This window comes from Bombina bombina, chromosome 6 (assembly GCF_027579735.1).
Source record: "Bombina bombina isolate aBomBom1 chromosome 6, aBomBom1.pri, whole genome shotgun sequence".
Classification (NCBI taxonomy): Eukaryota; Metazoa; Chordata; class Amphibia; order Anura; family Bombinatoridae; genus Bombina; species Bombina bombina.
In genome coordinates, this window is record NC_069504.1 from 474,608,533 (window position 1) to 474,620,924 (window position 12,392).

General features: G+C 41.2%; 1 protein-coding gene across 1 annotated transcript in view; it reads right to left on the minus strand.

The window, feature by feature from the left end:
* Nucleotides 1-12,392, minus strand: part of LOC128664476 (stimulated by retinoic acid gene 6 protein-like) — a 130,182-nt gene that overhangs the window by 22,631 nt on the left and 95,159 nt on the right. The window lies entirely within an intron of this gene.

Here is a 12,392-nt window from a genome sequence, read left to right on the forward strand (position 1 = left end):
CAGGCAAAATTACATGTGGCTGGTTATTGCTACCGCTAGTCATACATTTAGCCAAGTAGCTGAGGAAAACAGGTAAGATAAAGGTGGTTTAAAGGATGAGTGTCATGAAGACCTCATGATTTTAGGTGTATGGGGTTAACTTTTCCTCTGTGTGCTAATTATTTTGTTTTTCAGATGATGTATGTCCCTGTGAATTTTCCTTAAAAAAACAGACCTCCTGTCATAAATAGCTAGTAAAATTCACTTGAGAAAATTTTATTACACACAGCTAGAGGCCTGGGTCCTAATGTCAGTTTAAAAGCCCCAGTCCGTTTAGAGTTATAGATGCAGGTAGTGGTTGGTGATAAAAGGTTTTTTTGTACTTTCCGGAGCTAGAATAGTTGAAAAGGTGTTTTAAGGCTTTCATTCTCCCATCTCAGTCACAACTGTACCTGTGCAGTCATATTTGGAGAGGTGGTTGTGACAATGTGCAAAGCAAGTATTTCCGCCACATATACAAAAAGAAAGGGTAGAGTTTGTGGACTTTCACCATTGTGCAATTTATCATCAGGTAAGCATAAATGTTGTTCTCCTTCATCATATGGGAGTAGAAAATTAGGGCAGTTTGCAATTCAAGACAGAGGCCAAGAGATCTATCTCTGGTAGGCCCCAATGTATCACAATATGGTTAAAACCTTGCTGATTCAGGGACCATTCTACTGGGTAAAGAGACTGGAGACTGAGAAGTATATCTGCCATTTGTTCACATCCGGAATCTGTATTGTAGAAATCATGCAGTGATAATGTTCTATCCAGTTGATGAAAATTCCCTCATAGCAATGTAACTATGTGTACCTCTCTGATAACTGATATAGGCCACTGCTGTGACAATTTATGACAGGAATTGCAGAAAAGATTCCTGTATGAGGTCAGGCCAACTCTAGAGAGCTGTGAAGATTGCACAAAGTTCCAGAATATTTATCTGTAACCTAGCATACTGAGGGTCTAAAACTCCCTGCACTCTCCAAGACCCCCAACCTAACAGTCTGACATCGGTGGAGATTACTACCTACAATGGTTGAAGAAAAGAGGCCCCCTGAACCAAGCAATGCTAAGTCTTCCACAAAGCTTAGGGACTTTCATGTCCTGTGATCTAAAAAGATCCTTAGAAACAAAGCATTTTGGTCCCAATTCCATTGATGCAGGATCTGCAATTGGAGGGCTCAAAGATTAAATCTGGCAAATAGAACTGCATCTGAAGAAAACACCATGAGACCCACAACTTCCATGCACTGAGCAACTGGAGGGAGAGGATTCAGTTGGAGAAGGGCAGAAAAACATGGTCATAGAATCAATTTTAAACCCCAGAAAAGACACACACTTCTGAGGAGTTAAGGAGATCTTTGCTAGATTTTTTCCCAACCGTGACTCTAAAGCATCTAAAGCACCTGAGTGGGAAAAACAGCCATATAAAAAGAGGGAGCCTGAAACAGAATCTCTCCAAATAAGAAACTATAGAGATCTTTTTCTCTTGAACTAGCGCAAAAAGACGGCTAGATTACGAGTTTTGGGTTATGAGTATAACGCTGCTTTTTCCCTACCGCCTTGTAGGTACAGCTGTACAGCACACTTTTTTGGCCGTCACGCAACGTAACTACCGCACCTTTCAAAAAGTCCTTTTTCAATGGGACTTCCACAGCGCCAGTATTATGAGTTTGCCTGTCCGGCCAAAAAGTGAGCATTACAGCCTATAACTATAAGATCCGTACCGTCATCTGAAAGTCAGTAGTTATGGGTTTTACGTTACAGAGCTGTACCATAAAACTCATAACTAAAGTGTTACAAAGTACACTAACACCCATAAACCCCTACACCGAGGCCCTCCCGCAGTGCAAACACTAAAATAAAATTATTAACCCCTAAACTGCTGCTCCGGAATTGCCGCCACTATAATAAACATATTAACCCCTAAACCACCATACTCCCGCATCGTAAACACTAGTTAAATATTATTAACCCCTTATCTGCTGCCCCAATGTCGTCGCCACCTACATATACTTATTAACCCCTAATCTGCTGTCTCTAACATTGTCGCAACCTACATTACTGTTATTAACCCCTAATCTGCTGCCCCCAAAATCGCCATCAGCTAACTACACTTATTAACCGCTAATCTGCTGCCCCCAATGTCGCCGCCACTATTCTAAAATTATTAACCCCTAAACCTAACCCTAAGTCTAACCCTAACGTAACCCTAACACCCACTAACTTTAACATAATTAAAATAATTCCAAATAAAAATTTCAATTAATACCTAAATTATTCATATTTAAAAATAAATAAATACTTACCTGTAAAATAAAACCTAAGCTAGCTACAATATAGTTACATAATAATAGTGATATTGTATCTAGCTTAGGTTTTATTTTTTTTCACAGGTAAGTTTGTATTTATTTTAACTAGGTAGACTAGTTAGTAAATAGTTAGCTATTTAATATCTTCCTAGTTAAAATAAATACAAAGTTACCTGTAAAATAAAACCTAACCTATCTTACACTAAAACCTACCATTACACTAAAATTAAATAAATTAAATTTAAAAAAAACATTTATCTAAATTGCAAAAAATAATAAACACTATATTACACAAAATAAAAAAGAAATTATCAAATATTTAAACTAATTACACCTAATCTAATAGCCCTATCAAAATAAAAAAGCCCTCCATCAGCCAATAGGATTTTTTCTACCTTAGTTCCGATTGGCTGATAGAATTCTATCAGCCAATCGGAATTCAAGGGACACCATCTTGGATAACATCATTTAAAGGAACCTTCATTCTTCAGTTGGACTTCATTTGAAGAGGATGCTCCGCGTCGGATGTCTTGAAGATGGAGCCGCTCCGCGCCGGAAGGATGAAGATAGAAGATGCCGCCTGGATGAAGACTTCTGCCCGTCTGGAGGACCACTTTGCCCGGCTTCATTGAGGACTTCGGCCAGGCTGGGTGAAGACTTCTCAAGGTAGGGGGATCTTCAAGGGGTTAGTGTTAGGTTTTATTAAGGGGGTATTGGGTGGATTTTAGAGTAGGGTTGGGTGTGTGGGTGGTGGGTTTTAATGTTGGGGGGTATTGTATTTTTTTTACAGGTAATAGAGCTGATTACTTTGGGGCAATGCCCCGCAAAAGGCCCTTTTAAGGGCTATTTGTAATTTAGTGTAGGGTTGGGCTTTTTATTATTTTGGGGGGATTAGATTAGGTGTAATTAGTTTAAAAAACTTTTAATTATTTTATTATTTTCTGTAATTTAGTGGGGGGTTTTTTCTTACTTTAGATAATTGTTTTAAATTGTATTTAATTGTAGTTAGTTTAGGTAATTAGTTTAATTATAGTGTAGTGTTAGGTGTAATTGTAACTTAGGTTAGGATTTATTTTACAGGTAAATTTGAATTTATTTTAACTAGGTAGCTATTAAATAGTTAATAACTATTTAATAACTATTCTACATAGTTAAAATAAATACAAAGTTGTAAAATAAAAATAAGCCCTAAGATAGATACAATGTAACTATTAGTTATATTGTAGCTAGCTTAGGGTTTATTTTATAGGTAAGTATTTAGTTTTAAATAGGAATAATTTAGATAATGATAGTTATTTTATTTAGATTTATTTAAATTATATTTAAGTTAGGGAGGTGTTAGGGTTAGGGTTAGACTTAGATTTAGGGGTTAATAACTTTAATATAGTGGCGGCGACTTTGCGGGCGGCAGATTAGGGGTTAATAAATGTAGTTAGGTTACGTAAGATTAGGGTTGTTTAGACTCCGGGTTCATGTTAGGGTGTTAGGTGTAGACATAACTTTTATTTCCCCATAGGAATCAATGGGGCTGCGTTAGGAGCTTTACGTTGCTTTTTTGCAGGTGTTAGGTTTTTTTTCAGCCGGCTCTCCCCCATTGATTCCTATGGGGAAATTGTGCACGAGCACATTTAGCCAGCTCACAGCTACCGTAAGCAGCGCTGGTATTGAGGTGAGATGTGGAGCTAAATTTTGCTCTCCTCTCACTTTTCTGCGGCTAACGCCGGGTTTCTAAAAACCCGTAATACCAGTGTTGTCTGTAGGTGAGGGAAAACTGCTTGTTAGCACCGCACAGCATTACTGATAAAACTCGTAATCTAGGCGTTTGTATTTATTTTAACTAGGTAGTTATTAAATAATTAATAACTATTTACTAACTAGTCTACCTAGTTAAAATATATACAAACTTAACTGTGAAATAAAAATAAAACCTAAGATAGCTACAATGTAATTATTAGTTATATTGTAGCTATCTTAGGGTTTATTTTACAGGTAAGTATTTAGTCTTAAATAGGTATTATTTAGGTAATAATAGTAATTTTTATTTAGATTTATTTTAATTATATTAAAGTTAGGGGTGTTAGGGTTAGGCTTAGGGTTAGGGGTTAATATATTTATTTAGTGTTAGTGATGTGGGAGGCCAGAGGTTTAGGGGTTAATAACTTTAGTATAGTGGTGGCGGCGACATTGGGGGCGGCAGATTAGGGGTTAATAAATGTAGGTGGGTGGCGGCAACATTGGGGATATTAGGAGTTAATAAGTGTAGGTAGGTGTTGGCGATATCGGGGCGGCAGATTAGGGGTTAATAAGTGTAATGTAGGTGTTCGCAACGTTGGGGGCGGTAGATTAGGGGTTAATAAGTGTAATGTAGGTTTTGGCGATGTCGGGGGCGGCAGATTAGGGGTGTTTAGACTCTGGGTTTATGTTAGCGTGTTTAAACATATATTTTCTTTCCCCATAGGAATCAATGGGGCTGCGTTACGGAGCATTACGCTCCGTCATTGCAGGTGTTAGGCTTTTTTTTAGCCAGCTCTCCCCGATGATGTCTATGGGGAATTTGTGCACGAGCATGTCAAAGCAGCTAAAAGCAGCGCTGGTATTTGTGTGCGGTATGGAGCTCAACGCTGTCATATTGCCCACAAACGCCGGTTTTTGGAAAACCTGTAATAGAAGCGCTATTAAAGGTGAGCGGTGGAAATAACTTGCAAGTTAGTAGCGTGCCAGCCATAACGCAAAACTCGTAATCTGGCTGAGAGCTACTAAAAATGTTGTAAACACTATCACCTAGATTTAGAGTTTTGCGGCCAAAGGGGTGCATTAGCTACGCGTGTTTTTTTCCCCCCGCACCTTTTAAATAACGCTGGTATTTAGAGTTCTCTGAAGGGCTGCGTTAGGCTCCAAAAAGGGAGAGTAGAGCATAATTTACCACCACTTCAACTCTAAATACCAGCGTTGCTTACGGTAGCGGCCAGCTTGAAAAACGTGCTCGTGCACGATTCCCCCATAGGAAACAATGGGGCAGTTTGAGCTGAAAAAAAAACCTAACACCTGCAAAAAAGCAGCGTTCAGCTCCTAACGCAGCCCCATTGTTTCCTATGGGGAAATGTTTCTAAGTCTGCACCTAACACCTTAACATGAACCCCGAGTCTAAACACTCCTAATCTTACACTTATTAACCCCTAATCTGCCGCCCCCGCTATCGCTCACACCTGGATTATATTATTAACCCCTAATCTGCCCTCCCAACGTCGCTGCTACCTTACCTACACTTATTAACCCCTAATCTTCCAACCGGACCGCTCCGCCACTATAATAAATGTATTAACCCCTAAAGCTAAGTCTAACCCTAACCCTAACACCCCCCTAAATTAAATATAATTTAAATCTAACAAAATAAATTATTTCTTATTAAATAAATTAATCCTATTTAAAGCTAAATACTTACCTGTAAAATAAACCCTACTATAGCTACAATATAACGAATAATTATATTGTAGCTATTTTAGGATTTATATTTATTTTACAGGCAATTTTGTATTTATTTTAACTAGGTACAATAGCTATTAAATAGTTATTAACTATTTAATAGCTACCTAGTTAAAATAATTGCAAAATTACCTGTAAAATAAATCCTAACCTAAGTTACAATTAAACCTAACACTATCTATCAATAAATTAATTAAATAAACTACCTACAATTAAATCAACTAAACTAAATTACAAAAAACAAACAAACACTAAATTACAAAAAAAACAAACACTAAATTACAAAAAATAATAAAAGATTACAAGAATTTTAAACTAATTACACCTACTCTAAGCCCTCTAAAAAAATAACAAAGCCCCCAAAATAAAAAAAATGCCCTACCCTATTCTAAAATAAAAAGTTAACAGCTCTATTATCTTATCAGCCCTTAAAAGGGCTTTTTGCGGGGCATGCCCCAAAGAAATCAGCTCTTTTGCCTGTAAAAAACCCCATACAATACCCCCCAACATTACAACCCACCACCCACATACCCCTAATCTAACCCACCCAAACCCCCCTTAATAAACCTAACACTAAGCCCCTGAAGATCTCCCTACCTTGTATTCACCCAGCCGGGTATCACCGATCCGTCCAGAAGAGGGTCCGAAGTCTTCATCCTATCCAGCAAGAAGAGGTCCTCCAGAGGGTCCGAAGTCTTCATCCTATCCGGCAAGAAGAGGTCCTCCAGAGGGTCCAAAGTCTTCATCCAGACGGCATCTTCTATCTTCTTCCATCCGGAGCAGAGCGGGTCCATCTTGAAGCAGCCGACGCGGAGCCATCCTTCCTCACCGACGGACTAACGACGAATGAAGGTTCTTTTAAATGACATCATCCAAGATGGCGTCCCTCGAATTCCGATTGGCTGATAGGATTCTATCAGCCAATCGCAATTAAGGTAGGAAAAATCTGATTGGCTGATTGAATCAGCCAATCAGATTGAAGTTCAATCCGATTGGCTGATTGGATCAGCCAATCAGATTGAGCTTGCATTCTATTGGCTGTTCCGATCAGCCAATAGAATGCAAGCTCAATCTGATTGGCTTAAATTATATTTAACTTAGGGGGGTGTTAGGGTTAGGGTTAGACTTAGCTTTAGGGGTTAATACATTTATTATAGTAGCGGTGAGGTCCGGTCGGCAGATTAGGGGTTAATACTTGAAGTTAGGTGTCGCCAATGTTAGGGAGGGCAGATTAGGGGTTAATACTATTTATTATAGGGTTTGCGAGGCGGGAGTGAAGCGGTTTAGGGGTTAATACATTTATTATAGTGGCGGCAAGGTCCGGTCGGCAGATTAGGGGTTAATAAGTGTAGGTAAGGTAGCGGCGACGTTGGCGGGGCAGATTAGGGGTTAATAAATATTATGTAGGTGTCGGCGGTGTTAGGGGCAGCAGATTAGGGGTACATAGGGATAATGTAGGTGGCGGCGGTGTCCGGTTGGCAGATTAGGGGTTAAAATTTTTTATTAGAGTGGCGGCGATGTGGGGGGGCCTCGGTTTAGGGGTACATAGGTAGTTTATGGGTGTTAGTGTACTTTAGAGCACAGTAGTTAAGAGCTTTTAAACCGGCGTTAGCCCATAAAGCTCTTATCTCCTGACTTTTTTCTGCGGCTGGAGTCTTTTCGTTAGAGTTCTAACGCTCACTTCAGCCAAGACTCTAAATACCGGCGTTAGGAAGATCCCATTGAAAATATTGGATACGCAATTGGCGTAAGGGGATCTGCGGTATGGAAAAGTCGCGGCTGGAAAGTGAGCGTTAGACCCTTTCCTGACTGACTTTAAATACCAGCGGGCGGTAAAAAGCAGCATTAGGAGCCCTTAACGCTGCTTTTGACGGCTAACGCAGAACTCTAAATCTAGGCGTATAAGTGCTGTAGCCAGACCAAAAGGCTTGTGTATAAGTAAATCTTGGGGGGGGGGGGCAGAGCCTACAGCCATACTGAGCGGTCGCATAAAGCAGGAGCTCTCCCTTCATATTCTTTCATAACCACTTTAAACTTTTTTTCTGGGGGTAATATCCCTATTTTATCCATCTCATCATCCCCATTACCCCATTGAACGAATATAGCCTGAAACAGAAGCCTTTTATCCCTCAGGATATCCCACAACACTCAGCTCCTACACAACCAGCTGCCTCAACAGCATGACCTCCCATACCAGGTTAACAGGCGTCCACATTAACCTACCTCCATTTCTGAGGCTCTACCACCACTCGCTGAGCCATCCGACCAGGTGAGAGCCAGCCGCAGACCCCATGCTGGGCTTTCTAACTCTGCCAGCCGACACTGACTCCGGAGTTACACGCAACTCCATACAACCTTTCCTCTGACTTAAGGAGCCTCCTGCCTCTTACTCACCCACAGTTTACCCCTCCATAACATAGAGGAAAGTGGGGATCCTGTCACACAACGTAAGCCCAGTCCAGATCCGGATCTTCAGCTTCCTGGAGCATTTAAAACATCTCTGGCCCCAACAGATGCCATATTAGGTGCTGCATCACACAGGAGCTCCTAGGATTCTCATGATCAGGGAGGCCCAAGTACTTCGTACCTCAATAAGGGTAGGAGCTATCAAGCTTCCCCTCCTAACATCTCAGCGCTATCGCTACATTAAAGACACATCATACTGCCTATTAGACTTGTGTGCGGCGAAAAAATTTGTTTCGGTTCGTTTCGGATCAATGTTTTTGAATTTCGTTTTAGGATCGATTCGAATTCGGATACATTCAAATGCATTTGTTTCGGATTCGTTCAGATTTGAATAAATTCGGATGTATTCGGTTCGGATTCGATTCATAAATTCGGAAGTTCGGTATGTGTTAGGTGGGATGTGCTGTGTATTAAACTAGTATTATGTACTGTAATATTAGGTGTAACCCATAGCATAGTGATATAACCTAATATACAGTACAATACTAGTGTAACTGTGATTAGTCCATGGACATCCGAATGTTACAAATAAATCCGAACTAATTCGGATTTATTAGTTAGATTCGATGCTACGGTAATTCGGAAATTCAAATCGATCCGAATCTCCTAATTTGACAAATTCTTCACAATATGAAATGCACATGTCTACTGCCTATGAACTGCAAGGGAAACTCCACAGGGGCAACTAGTTCACTAAGCTTCAACCTGCATCTTTTGATCCCATTTCCTCCTAACTCTCCCTAGATGCAATACTTAGTAGTATAGCTGTCAAATAGGGGGGATAACAGATCATACGCAGACGCTGTCACCCCCCTTTGACTACCACATTAGGAGGCAGCTTCAACGCCATATTCCTTTCCCATTACCCTAACGGAAGCATATTACTCCCCCTAACCTACCAATCATAAGGGGGTTGCAGCTTATTCACACAGGTGGCTTATACATACGCTACTCTACTAACTGATAAACTAAGCCTCTCAAGTACAACACTCCATTCCTGCTGCACAGAGGTCCCTCTCCTCCCTTTCCTGCAGCCCCCCTTGGTCTGCGGGTCATACCCACATTCCTTTTCCCGAGCCCGCACAGAGGTGGCATATCCCCAGGAGAGGGGTCACCCATAAATGGCTCACACCCCAGAGAAAGCACACACCTACATGCTTGATACCAGACCCCGATTTGAGAGCTTTAACTCCAACTCTGGACATTTAACTCTGTCTTAAAGCGGCTGACTCTGGCCACCCCTTTATAAAAGCCAGCGGTGGTCATGGAGGGCTAAGGTCCAAACAGTAGAGGTGCCGGCTTGCTCCTCCCCCAGTTCTCAACTTCAATTAGGAAGTAGTTTATTTTACGAGATCCTAGAGGCCCCGAGAATAACTCCTCAAAATATGGCACACTCTGGAAAGAGAAAACCAAAGCTTCAGGTGAACCCTAAAAGACCTTATCTGATCCAGACTTCTCAGAAGAAGATTCCAGAGACTCCACTACGTTCATCACAGGAAATCCTAAAGCAGACAACTCACATAAAGACAGAGTGGCTCTCTTACAATCCACCTTCCTAGACTCTATCAAAATTCTATCTGATAAGATGGACAAGCACTACACATCCTTGCGGCAAGATCTCCGTCAATCCGTCAGCGAACACAAATGAGACATCTCCTCATTAGGGGAACTGACCGAGACACTAGAGAGGAAACATTAGGATCTAGCAGTCGATCACTCTAACCTACTCTCCTATTCCCAGAACCTCGCAGAACAGATTTCAGACTTAGAAACCAAACTAGCTGATCTAGAAGATAGATCTCGCCGAAACAACCTCCGGATTAGAGGCATCTCTGAAGACGTCTCTCCAGCCGATCTCCATAATTATTTGACCACCTTCTTCAAAGATCTCCTTGGCACAGCTACGGAACAAGACCTTCTGATTGACAGAGCCCATAGGCTCTTCCGCCGACACCCCGAGAGATGTCATTCTCCGTCTCCACTACTATACAACTAAAGAGAGGATACTGAGAGCATCCTTCAACAACAAGCCACTCAAAGAACCCTATCATAAATTACAAATCTTCCCGGATCTGTCCCCGCACACCTTAGCCAAAAGGAGAACATTCCAACAGTTTACACAGGCTCTGAGACATCACAAGGTAAAACACAGATGGGGGTTCCCGGTGAAGATTTTTCTACAACATCAAGACCATTCATATGTAGTCTCATCCTTGGATCAAGGATTAAAATTACTCCACACTTTGGGACTAACTACCCCTCCTGACCCTTCTAAAAGGTGCCAAGAAATCTCCAAAGGGCTCAACACGGCAGCCCCAGGTTGGCGACCACCGAATCCTGCACCCTCCCATCAGGACGAAGACTAACGATGATCAGAGGCCAGAAACTCCCATAGACTTCTAGCACTGATGCTTCCCACTCCTCAGATCGAGACTTTTTAATGGAGACCTAGCTGAGCCTACTAACGGGTACACACCTTACTCTTATACTGCTCTATAGCTACAGGTCCCTATAATGAAGACTCTCTTGATGGAAGATCATCACTCAGGTAAGCCTAGAGCTCACATACGGGTACATATCTTACCTTTTTTTAGCTCTTTGCTCCTTTTTTTTCTCTCTACTTTCTCTTCTTTTTTTTATTACACCTCACTTACTTGTAATTATGTCATTATCACCCATTATACTTATCAGGGAAGCATCCCCATTTTCTGTAGACACTGAGATGGTTGACCGTCATGTAGGACATTTAATGAACTCTAGTTAAGGCCCATACTGGCAACGCTCCACAGTGACATTATTTACACAGACCCCCACTTATAAGTTTCAAAATGTTTCAAAATGTTGTGTTACATTTAGCTAACTCTTTCTATTTATGCACAGTTCAGCTTTTTTATTGTTAATTTGGTCTCATGCATATTTCATCTGTATTCTTACTCAATGTGTCTACCATACAGCTCCCTGACCAACCAGCCCCCTGACTAGACTCTTCATAGACCTAGCCGGATTCCTCTCTAAACTAACCCCTCTTTCTCAGAGGTGCCCCGGCCTTCATCCAGGCTCCAACTCGAAACAGTCCCCTTCATTCAGATATGCCCATGGGTTAAGAGTCCAACACCCAGCCCCTCCCCGTGTACCCAAATCTGAAGCAATCCAGAACCCTCCTACCCTGCCTTCCCTGACCCACTATGAACAAAACCTGACAGATCTCCAAACCGTCCTAAACCCCTTTCAGATTCATCCAGAACCCCTACACTCCCAACCTTCCTTACATACCTATTCCACCTTACATGAACCGGGGGGTGCCTCATGTTCGAGCACCTCTTTCTCCCCTCCCTACGCTTCTTACCTTCAATTTCGTCCCTTCTCCACACTTCTGCATAAATACATACTGAAACTTCTAGCCCATCATAGGCTAGACATATCTCCCTTCACCCCCCACTTCCCCCTCCCCTTTACTTTTTAATCAAAGCGGCTTCTGACCGCTGAACACCCACACCCCCTTAAAATAGTTACGACTTAGTTATATATGACTACCCACATGGACCCCACTTTATATAAATTTTGTGGACCACGCTTTCTTCCTAACTGCACAGGTCCATTAGCAAAACTATCTACATTGACACCTACAGCAGATATAACTATCCATTAGCTATCCATTATCTATACATTCCCTGAAAAAGAGGCTCTTTAATATCACCTTTTAGCCCACTGACAAACCTCAATTAAGCTGTTCGGGTGCAGGTCCTAGCACCCAGACAAACATTGACCTATCCTTAACATATCCTTTTCAAAATTATATCCTTACTGTTTGTATTTACCAACTATCACACCATATGTTTACAAAGGTGTTGTTTCTGTTATTAGTACACTTGTCTCAATAAAAAATTTTACTTAAAAAAAAGTAGAGGGGGCGGAGCCAACTGCCGAAGCAACAGGACGTGCCATCTCAGAGCTCCTGCAATCTGACTATTAAGATATTATTTTATGGCACCCTATGACTTAATATATTTTCATATTTGGCTCCTGCTATATCTTGGGATGTTGATCGTAGAGTTTGGAGCTAAGCTGACATGTATTTGGCATATTACTAACACTGAGGCCTATTAATTA